Consider the following 11,563-nt stretch of genomic DNA (forward strand, 5'->3'; position numbering starts at 1 on the left):
CAAAATATCATACTCTTCAAATTTATTCCTAAACTACCATCTTTTGAGAAAAAAAATTTTTGGCATTGTACGTCCGCCCATTGCTTTGGCGGACACTATATTATTTTTTTTCAAATTTATTTGTTAATTGCCTGCGGATTTTCTTAGAAAATTGCCTGTGAATTTTTCTGCAAAATTATACTCATATAAAATTACTTGTGGATTCTCTAAAAATGTGATTTTTTAGAATAGATTTTTTTATTAACCAATTTTCGTAGAAAAATTCGCAGGAAATTCCTTAAAAACTAATTTTTACAAAAAAAATTGCAGGAAAATTAGAAAATAGAAAAATCCACCCGTTCAGTTGGCAGATGCACTTCAAAATAATTTTTATTTTTTTGAAAATATAGTATTTTTGGATTTAATTAGAAAAGTATGGTTGTTTGGTATTTAAAATAGAAAAAGATGATAGATCATCTTGTAAAAGATTCCAATAATTAACTCTCTTCTATGTTTAAAAAATTAAAATATGACTATAAAAAAGGAACGGAGAGAATAGGTACATACATCTTATGATCTACGAAATCATCTAGGGTCTTTCCCTTATTTCTTTAGGTTTCTATTCCTGTGTCGCGAAGCTACCCAATAGGAATGTTATAATATGGCAGAATATACTCTCAAAATTGTTTTGCCAAATTTTCTCAATATTTTTCTGGTAACAATGGCTATAGCTAGGTAGTATGAATATGATTCATCATTACTCTAAAAACGTGAACAAGCTACTATTGCCTTGATAAGTCATTCACAAAAACTTGATGGTCTTGAGTACTTCTTCTTGTCTTGAAAGTTCAATCAAATAATTGCACTTTGTTTATAAAAAATTCCATTCAAAAACTCCTGATCAGATTAAGCTAATTGGCCAAAATAAGTTAGTGAAACACTGTACTTGTATTGTAGATACGAAAGGTTATGATCATATAACCGTGACACTTATTATCACGTATCTCTAATTTGGAAAGTCATTTAGTTGTATTAACTAAATATTAAATAAATTTTTTTATCTGTGTTTTAATTAAATTAAAATTTTAGTCTCTCATTTTAGAAATTATTTTTTTTATAGAGAAGTGTTGTGGTTTACTAAAAATATATATTTTGAAAAAGTTTCACATTATTTAATTTTGTGAAGGAAAAATAAGTCTAACGCTATATATAAAATTTAAATTTTTCATTACAATATGCATTAGTCAAATATACTTTAACTTTTGAATTGACTTTTTATATTTTGTTTTGTACTATTGTGTTAGAGTGTTGTGAGGGGTAGGAGTATTTGTTTTGGAGAATGCGCGTGTATTGCGGCCTTGGGGTGGTTGAGGATAATCTATGTGTTGTAACAATTTTTACGAAGTATTATTCTATGGTTGTCATTTCCCAACTGTCGTAGTTTTTTATCTGGTTTTGGAATTTTCACGTTAATTTCTTGTGTTGTTATTGTGTTCCTATTTATTTCTATGCTTTATTTTTTTTCAACAAGTTGTATCAGAGCCTTGGTTTGGTAGGGTATAAAATTTTTTAGTATGCTTGGTGGTTGCAGTTTTGTTTGATCTTCCACATCAAAAAATAAATTTTATACTATGTGTTGGTTGAGAAACTTTTGTTTTGTTGTAGAAAAATTTTGGCTGCAATGTCGTGTTTTTCAAGTGTAGTGAAGATTGACTTAGCGAAATTTGATGGAAGAATCAATTTTGTCTTGTGAAAAATTCAAGTAAAGATGTTTTGATACAATTAGGATTACACACGACGTTGAAAATAAATTTTTTCAACATGGACAACAAGAAGTGGGAGGAACTAGATTTGCGAGCTTCGATTACAACCCACATGTCTTTGGATAAGGATACTCTTGCTAATGTTCTTGGTATGTCGTCAGCCAAAGAGCTGGGAGAAACTTGAAGGGCTATATCAAGGAAAGGGTATCTCAAATCGGGAAAAACAGTGAAACGGATGTGAGATGCTGAAAATGTGGAAAGATTGAACATATAAAATATAAGTGTCTTGATGGGGCAACATCGGAGAAGGGCTCTGAGTCAAATGCTAGCAATGTTTCTCTCGTTGTGAGAGAGAATGATCTTCTTTGAAAATTATGAAGTGCATCCTCATGACATTTCTGTTGTCATGGAAAAGGACGAGTTATTACTAGCGAATTAACACATGGACATTGATGCAAAGTGTGTTGTGAGATTATGTTGATGGTTGAAGAGCTTCCTACTAACATGAAAGTTGCACCACAAGTTTGCAAGTGAAGTATACTCTTCTTTAGGTGGATTATGATAGTTTTTAAACCATGATGTTTAGTGAATATAATGTAAAAATTCTTGGAATGATGTAGCATCGAGTGATTATACTTTTTATGGTGGAGTATGACTATTGGTGAAGACAATGAAAACCAATGTATTATTTTAAATTAAGGTGGAGATTGTTGGAGTTGGTTGAAAATATACATATTGAAGAAGTCTCACATCACTTAGTTTTATGAAGATAGAGGGAGTCCAAGGCTATATATGATTCAAGTTAATCGTTACAAGTGTTAGACGCTAGGCTTAAGGATCTAGATGGGGTGAATAGATGCCTCAGAATTTTTCGGATTTATCTTAAACTTAGGCGAAAGCGTTTCGGGATCGACTCGCGTCTATTCCGAACCACTATTGAAAGAATCGGATATGTGATTAAACCACAAAACAATTAAGGATTAACGATGAAAGACCGCTTAGAGAATTAATCGGTTAAGCTAATATAGATCGTTTAACTACTTGCTTGATTAACTTTGTTTGCAATGACTTGATAACAGTTGAAGCAATATATCAAACACTTGGTGATAATGTCCAAATTGATTATGATTCAAGGTGTGGTGACTAGTGGTGTTTATGCAGAATCTTATCACACAAGTTTAACACTTGAAGCTTTGATCAATTTGCAATTATGACCGGAAATAAGCGAATCGTAAACGAAAAGATAAAAGCGATAAGAACACGATATTTGTTCAGGCAGTTCGTCGATCGTCCTCGTTACGACTACATCTGTCCCCAATTCCAAACGGGAATTGGGATGTCTTTCATTATGATTTAAAAACAGTTTATACAAAGAAGATAACAAAGCGATAACGATAAACCGAATATATTGATCCTTTGAATCTTCTTCCCCTTAATCTTGAGCCAGATCAAGTATCCTCCAAGAGCTTATCGTTGATTCCCTTTCTGCAATGTTGTGGATTGCTTGAACCCTTGTTCTTCAATCTTCACACTCAGCTGAATCCTTGATGAAGCCTCTTGATAAAAACCCCCAAAATTCACCATTCTTGGAAGACAAAACCCGTAGATTTTATTCACCATAACCCCACAAATCTTCACCCACTGGGAATCCTTAATTCCGTTCCATGGACATTATCGATCTTGATCGCAAACTCTCAACGCAAAAATGATTGTTTGTAATTGTGTTGGAGTTGAGAAGAAGAACGAAGATGAGAAGCCTTTGTGTATCTTTCAGTTGTTGGTGTTCATTTTGAATAATTAACAGAAAAAGATATATATAGGTGCTGGTACGTTGATGCAGAGCAACCACATAATTTGGCAAGTTTTGAGGAGATAGGTTGACTTATTTTACTAATTAGGTCGACCTAAATGGAGCAGATTCAACCAAATTATGATTGTTGCCAGTTGGGTCGACCTGTTGGGGCTTTGGGTCGACCTAAGATCAGTTGAAATAGGTTCTTGGGATTTTTCTTCAATTTAGGTCGACCTAGGGGCTTGGTTGAGTCAACCTAACTGGGACAGAAGTGAATCTTCTTTGTTTGCTTTAGTTTGAGTCGACCTAAGGATTAGCTGGGTCGACCTAAATGATGCAAATCCATATGCTGAGTGACTGAAGCTTTACAGGTTGACCTAGGCATGTGGTAGGTCGACCTAAAGTGTCTTAGATAGCCAAAAACCTGCTTTTCCTTGAGTCATTCACTTGTGCTTTTGTATTTGTTCACTTATGATGTTTGCCATGAATCGAAAACTCCTTGGTAGTGTAGGCTTGTACTTACATACTCCCCCTTTTTGATGATGGCAAACATTTGGTTGAATGACGAAAGCTCCCCCGGACTTGTATGCGTAAGCTCCCCCGTACTCTCAACTTATCTCCCCCTTTGACAACATCAAAAGATAGACAACAAGAGAGTAATAGAAGAAAATAACAGAATAATCTTAACAAAAACAACATCTTACATAACATAATGGTAGAGAAGTAGAATATAATATCCAAGCATAGTTAAAAGTACAAACCAAGCTTAAGTTCAAGTAATAAAGGAAGCAATAACATGATAGAAATGACATGCAGTGCAATGATATGAGCTAATGAGATGCAATGCTCTCTAACGTCTGCCCCGCCTTCCTCTTCCTCTTTGGAAACCTTGAGGTCGATCCTCTTCAACTTGTTCAAGCAGGTAAAGGACTGATCGGTTGAGAATGTTGAAGCAAAGGTCATTTGAGGCAAAGGTCTCAAAGTCGCTTTTGTGCTCTTGAGCCAAGCGATGAAGATTTGCATACTGAAGTTGTTGTTCATTATAGCGATCTTGTTGAAGCTGTTGCATATTCTGAAACTGGAGCTGTTGTGCTACAAAGTTTTGTTGTTGAAGAAGTTGCATGTTCTCTAGCATAGAAATGATGTTGGATTGATCCGGCTGAGGTGGAGTTGTGTATCCCTAAGGGATTTCCTCCTCTTGAGGAGGAACATATTGCCAATTTGAATCCCCATCATGAGAAACATCTTCCATGGTGTGATCATCATCATTAGGCATGTCAAGATCATGTTCTTCGTCTTCTTCATTTCTTCCGATATGACCGAATTCAGCAGGGTCATCGTAATTGTAAATAATTCTTCCAGTACCTTTTTGGATGAGATAGTAGGCGTGCCTATTTGGATCCTAGTGATACCCCATGAGAGTCAAAGTTGTTTGAGAAAACTCTTGAGGGTGTTTGATCCTGATATAGGTCATTCCATCAATTTTCATACCAAAATGATTTACAATTGTCTGAATGATCGATCCATAACACAGAGCTGTAGTTTTCTGCTTGACTTCATAGAACTTGGTGGCTAGAAAATTAGGCTAGTGCACACGAGTTCTGTTTTGCAGTAAGTACATCAACACAATATCATGGCATTCAATTCTAGAATATCCACCCGATCGTGGTCGAATGATTGTAGAGACGATCCAATGCAATAGTCTTGGATTTCTCTTTAGGTGCCCTGCTATGATTGTTTCATTTGGTTTATCAAGAACAAAAGGGTCCTTGAGAATTGAGTTCATGTAAGCCAAGTGATTATAGTGTGCCGGAACATCTCCATCTTACATGCAAAGTTCATCACCCTCAAGGGTAAGGCCAAATATGCTGGCCCAAACCTCCTTATTCATAAAGTGAGAGCGAGACCCCATTTTGAACCGGAAATAACAACCTTCACCTTTTTGTAATCCAGCATAAAATGCCCGAACAGCATCTTCACTATATGGAGTGTCGCATTGCAACAGAGGATGAATATTTTGATGAATAATAACACTGGTAATTTCTGGAATAATCATTCTATCGGCTACCTTAGGGTTATAAACATATTTCCTAATCATTTTCCGCTTCATCTGCCATTTTTCAAAGTCCCCTTTACAATCGGGATGAACGAGAGCTAGAGCACTTACCGGTTGAGATGAAGAGCCGAACGCAATTTCTTTCCCTTTTCTGGATTTTGGAGCTATTGTTAAAGACGAGTTGCGTGAGAGTGAGGAGTTTTGGAGGGATTTGATCTTGGAGGATTAGGGTTAGCCGTAGAGAGAGTGTTTGAGATTGAGCAAGAATGAAAGTGTATGCATAAGTATGTAGAAGAATGGGCCGGGTCAACCTAAAAACCCAATTTTTTGGCATTTATGACTCAGTAGGTCGACCTACTCTAAGTCTGTGTCGACCTAACGGAAGCACTGAGAAAATAATTCAGAATAGGTCGACCTAAAACAGGTCTAGGTCGATGTAACTGAACGTGTTTTTGTTATTTAAGAAAAAGGCTTCAGTAGGTCGACTCAAAGGCATAGGAGGTCGACCAAAAATGCTTCAAATGCTTGAAATGCAGTGGAGTGACTTATGAATGTAAGATGTATGCTTGTTCTACTATTAGCATGCCCAAACATGATATATTATGAGTAATGATGAGCAATATATACATGTAAATGAGATATATGGAGAGGCATATATGAAGTCACTATAAACATGTCAATTGATAGCATATTATAGTATCAATAATATTTTTGGAAGTGAACAACAAACATGTTACCATTTTCTCAACTTTCAGATATCTTGTCATCGTGAAGTATATTCCTCTTGTCAATGTAGCACGATCCTTGATTGATTGCGTACTACCTCGGTACAATTTCACATCAACTTCTTTACCTTTTTCATCCTTGTCTAGGTTGCTTGATTTGTAGACCAAGGAAGAAGTTCAATTCTCCCATGAGGCTCATCTCAAATTCACTCTGCATAAGCTTAGAAAATGTTTCTTCTTGATTGTAGCCTTGAACTACCAATCTAGCTTTGTTTCTAGTAATAACTCCGTTTTCATCAAGTTTGTTACGAAAAACCCATCTAGTACCATTTACTTGATGTTCTGCCGGATGAGGGACAAGGTCCCAAACATCATTCCGTTTAAATTGGTTTAATTCTTCTTGCATGGCCATTAGCCAATGCTCATCAAGTAATGCGTCCTTTGCATTTTTCGGCTCAACTTGTGAAACAAAAGCAAAATGATGACAAAAGTTATTTTTCTTGGAGCCTACACTTCCTTTACCAAGTATAGCTCCCCAATTGTTGTCTCCATAGGTGACATACCCCTTTTTCTTTGCGTGTAACTCAACAAAAAAGTGATATGTCTCCTGTCATGTGTCTTGAACATCCGCTATCAAGGAACCACAACCTTTCGGCAATGTCAAGACACTTTTCCTACAAAATTAATTTAGAGTGGAAGGTCCCCAATCTTCATTGGGTCCTTGGTAGTGAGTACATAAATTGTTGCACTTCGGCAACCATTGAAATACTCCTTTAGGAACTAAAATCCTCCTAAATTTGCATTTTTCAATGGTATGACCCTTTTTGCAACAATGGTGACAAGTAATATGATGAGAGTATGCTGTTTTGCTAGTTAATACTTTTGGTACAAAAGTGTATTTACTATATAAAGGAGTATACGATCTTTTGAACTTATTTGGATCAACCGCAAAAGTCACTTTTGGTTGTAGAGCCTTATCTAATTTGGCCTTTAGATCTCTTACTTCTTTTTGCCAAATATGACATGTCTCACAACCAAACCATGATGTAGGATCTTCCTCAATTTTATCTTTTTGAACATCTAGCATAGATTGTTTCAAAGCTTCCATATCCTTTTCGGTCTTCTCAACTTTTGCTTCAAGATATGAAAAAAAATTCTTATTTGAGACCAAAAGTTTGAAAGCTTCAATTGCATCTCTATGTAGTTCTTCAAAATCTAATTTTAATTGAGCATGAGATACCTTATCTACAAGTTCAGGTTTAAGATGACTTACACGTTTCTTTTTCTTGTGTTGATAAGCCGTAAGACATAAGTTTGCCGATTCTTCTTCATCGCTTGATGAGTCTTCACTTGAGGAATCACTTTCCCATGCTATATAAGCTCTTCTAGACTTGTTGTGACTTTTGCTTTGATTCTTGTCTTTCTCCTTCTTGAGATATGGACAATCCGGTTTGTAATGACCATCTTTGCCGCAATTGAAACAAGGACCTTTGGGTTTTCCTTTATTGTTATCATCTTGTTTGGACTTGTCGAAATGCTTCATATAATTAATCAAGCTTTTTCCGGAGTGTTTTGCTCCATTTTTCTTTATGTACTTGTTGTATCTTCGCACGAACAGTCTCATTTCCTCATCATCCGAGTCTTCCTCATCACTAGTATCATTATCCTCTTGCTCTGGCTTTGAGGTCTTGGAGCTTGAAGCCTTTAGAGCTATTGACTTCTTCTCTACCTCTTTCTCCATCTTCTTATCTTTCTTTGCCTTTTTCTCATGCATGTCAAGATATTTAAGATGTTGCTCATGTTCTTCAAGTTTACCAAAGAGAGTGGTGATGTCTAAGGTATTTAGATCATTTGCTTCCTTTATGGCTGTAACCTTGGGTTGCCATTTCCTGTTTAAACATCTTAAAACTTTGTTAGTAGCATTTGCATTGGAAACAGGTCTATCAAGAGAATTTAAACGATTTATAAGATGCACGAATCTCTTTTGCATATGTTCGATGGATTCACCATCTTCCATATGAAAGAGTTCGAACTCTTGAGTTAACGTATTGATTCTAGCTAGTTTGACATCATCAGTGCCCTCGTGGGCAACTTGCAATGTGTCCCACATAGCTTTAGCGGATTTACAATGGGAAACACGATAGTATTCATCAACTCCTAGAGCTGAGATTAGAATATTTCTCGCTTTCCAATCGTATCCATATTTCTTTTCATCTTCAGCATCCCAAGTATTTTCTGGTTTAGGAATGACAGCACCAGCTGCATTTGTCATGGTAATTTTAAAGGGACCATTAACAATTGCTGTCCAAATGTTCCTATCAATGGCATTGATATGAACGCACATACAATCCTTCCAATAGCCATAGTTTTCACCGTTGAAAACTGGAGCTCTATTGTGAGCCCCTTTAGGTCCGGAAGCCATTTTTCCAATAAGTGTTTCACGTAGCACGGAATGAACCAGAGCTCTTGATGCCACTTGTTAGACGCTAGGCTTAAGGATCTAGAGGGGGGTGAATAGATGCCTCAGAATTTTTCGGATTTATCTTAAACTTAGGCGAAAGCGTTTCGGGATCAACTCGCGTCTATTGCGAATCACTATTGAAAGAATCGGATATGTGATTAAACCACAAAACAATTAAGGATTAACGATGAAAGACCCCATAGAGAATCAATCGGTTAAGCTAATATAGATCGTTTAACTACTTGCTTGATTAACTTTGTTTGTAATGACTTGATAACAGTTGAAGCAATATATCAAACACTTAGTGATAATGTCCAAATTGATTATGATTCAAGGTGTGGTGACTTGTGGTGTTTATGCAGAATCTTATCACACAAGTTTAACACTTGAAGCTTTGATCAATTTGCAATTATGACCGGAAATAAGCGAAACGTAAACGAAGAGATAAAAGCGATAAGAACACGATATTTGTTCAGGCAGTTCGTCGATCGTCCTCGCTACGACTACATCTGCCCCTAATTCCAAACGGGAATTGGGATGTATTTCATTATGATTTAAAAACAGTTTATACAAAGAAGATAACAAAGCGATAACGATAAACCGAATATGTTGATCCTTTGAATCTTCTTCCCCTTAATCTTGAGCCAGATCAAGTATCCTCCAAGAGCTTATCGTTGATTCCCTTTCTGCAGTGTTGTGGATTGCTTGAACCCTTGTTCTTCAATCTTCACACTCAGCTGAATCCTTGATGAAGCCTCTTGATAAAAACCCCCAAAATTCACCATTCTTGGAAGACAAAACCCGTAGATTTTATTCACCATAACCCCACAAATCTTCACCCACTGGGAATCCTCAATTCCGTTCCATGGACATATATATAGGTGCTGGTACGTTGATGCAGAGCAACCACATAATTTGGTAAGTTTTGAGGAGATAGGTTGACCTATTTTATTGATTAGGTCGACCTAAATGGAGCAGATTCAACCAAGTTATGATTGTTGCCAGTTGGGTCGACCTGTTGGGGCTTTGGGTCGACCTAAGATCAGTTGAAACAGGTTCTTGGGATTTTTCTTCAGTTTAGGTCGACCTAGGGGCTTGGTTGAGTCAACCTAACTGGGACAGAAGTGAATCTTCTTTGTTTGCTTTAGTTTGAGTCGACCTAAGGATTAGCTGGGTTGACCTAAATGATGCAAATCCATATGCTGAGTGACTGAAGCTTTACAGGTTGACCTAGGCATGTGGTAGGTCGACCTAAAGTGTCCTAGATAGCCAAAAACCTGCTTTTCCTTGAGTCATTCACTTGTGCTTTTGTATTTGTTCACTTATGATGTTTGCCATGAATCTAAAACTCCTTGGTAGTGTAGGCTTGTACTTACAACAAGATGCACTAATAAAAGTTACTTTTGGACCGAGATGTTGTTCTTCAAGCATATTTGTATGTACTGAACAACGTTGATGACGTTCAACCTTACTTATCTGCTCAAAAAGTTCTTATCAAGGAAAAATTTCCCCGGATGTGAAAATTATTATTGAAAGAGCATAACAAAAATGTCATAACTTGGTTTAATGAAAGTAGTGCATTGTAGACAATTGAATGGATGTCACATATGCCTAGGTTTAATGTAATAACTTGGAGTGCATACGATATTATTAAATTTTTATTCTATACAAAATCAAAGGATGATCATAGTACCATGCAAAATAGTGGAGTTATGGTTGAAGCTAAATCCACGTACTTCTCTAGTTCCAAAGATAACATTCATGTACTAGTATCTGGAGCGTAATTTGGGATCATTGATATTTTGGAGATTGATTATGTTACTTTTAAAGTGCCTTTAGTTAAGTGCAAGTGGATTGATAGTAATAATGGTGTAGAAAATGATGAATAAGGATTCACACGGGTTGATCTTTGAAAGACAACTTATATGAACAAACCATTTATCATGGAAACCCAAACAAAATAAGTTTTTTATGTCATTGATAATGATGAAATCCAGATTTAAATTTTAAGTATTCTTCCTTCGCAACACATGTACGTCTCTCATCTGAAGAAAATGACTCAGATGATGCGTATATTATTCGTCATGATCATCAAGAAGGGATATGGAAAAACTTGTAAGTAAATGTTTTATATCACTTAGTAATATATATATATATATATATATATATATATATATATATATATATATATATATATATATATATATATATATATATATATATATATATATATATATATATATATATATATATATATATATATATATATATATATATATATATATATATATATATATATATATATATATATATCATACTAAATTATAATCCTAGAAGTTCTTCCCATCAAAATTTCCCGCCAAAACTTTTAATAAATCATAAATATCAAAATTAAATAAAATAATTAATTAATTATAAATTAAATAATTAATTAATTAAATGAGTTAAAAACTCCCACTACTTTAAAAATAATTTCTTAATTATTATAATCAATTTAAAAAATGGTTCAAATTAGTGATTTTATTTTTTAAATAATAAAATAATATTTGTTTCATAATCATTCCACTAACTGTTGAAAATTTCCTCAAAAATAACCATCAATTTTCTTTCACTATAAATATATCTCAATGGGAGTTGTCCACACCATTTTCTTTGTACAAATTCATTATTTTCTTCTAAGAGAGTTGTCTGCACAATTTCGTTTTTACAGATGTATTCTTCTTTTATTTCCTTTTTTTATTATTCAATTGCAATAGTATTTTCAACACAACTAACGAATTTGTACTA

This window comes from Vicia villosa, linkage group LG5 (assembly GCF_029867415.1).
Source record: "Vicia villosa cultivar HV-30 ecotype Madison, WI linkage group LG5, Vvil1.0, whole genome shotgun sequence".
Lineage (NCBI taxonomy): Eukaryota > Viridiplantae > Streptophyta > Magnoliopsida > Fabales > Fabaceae > Vicia > Vicia villosa.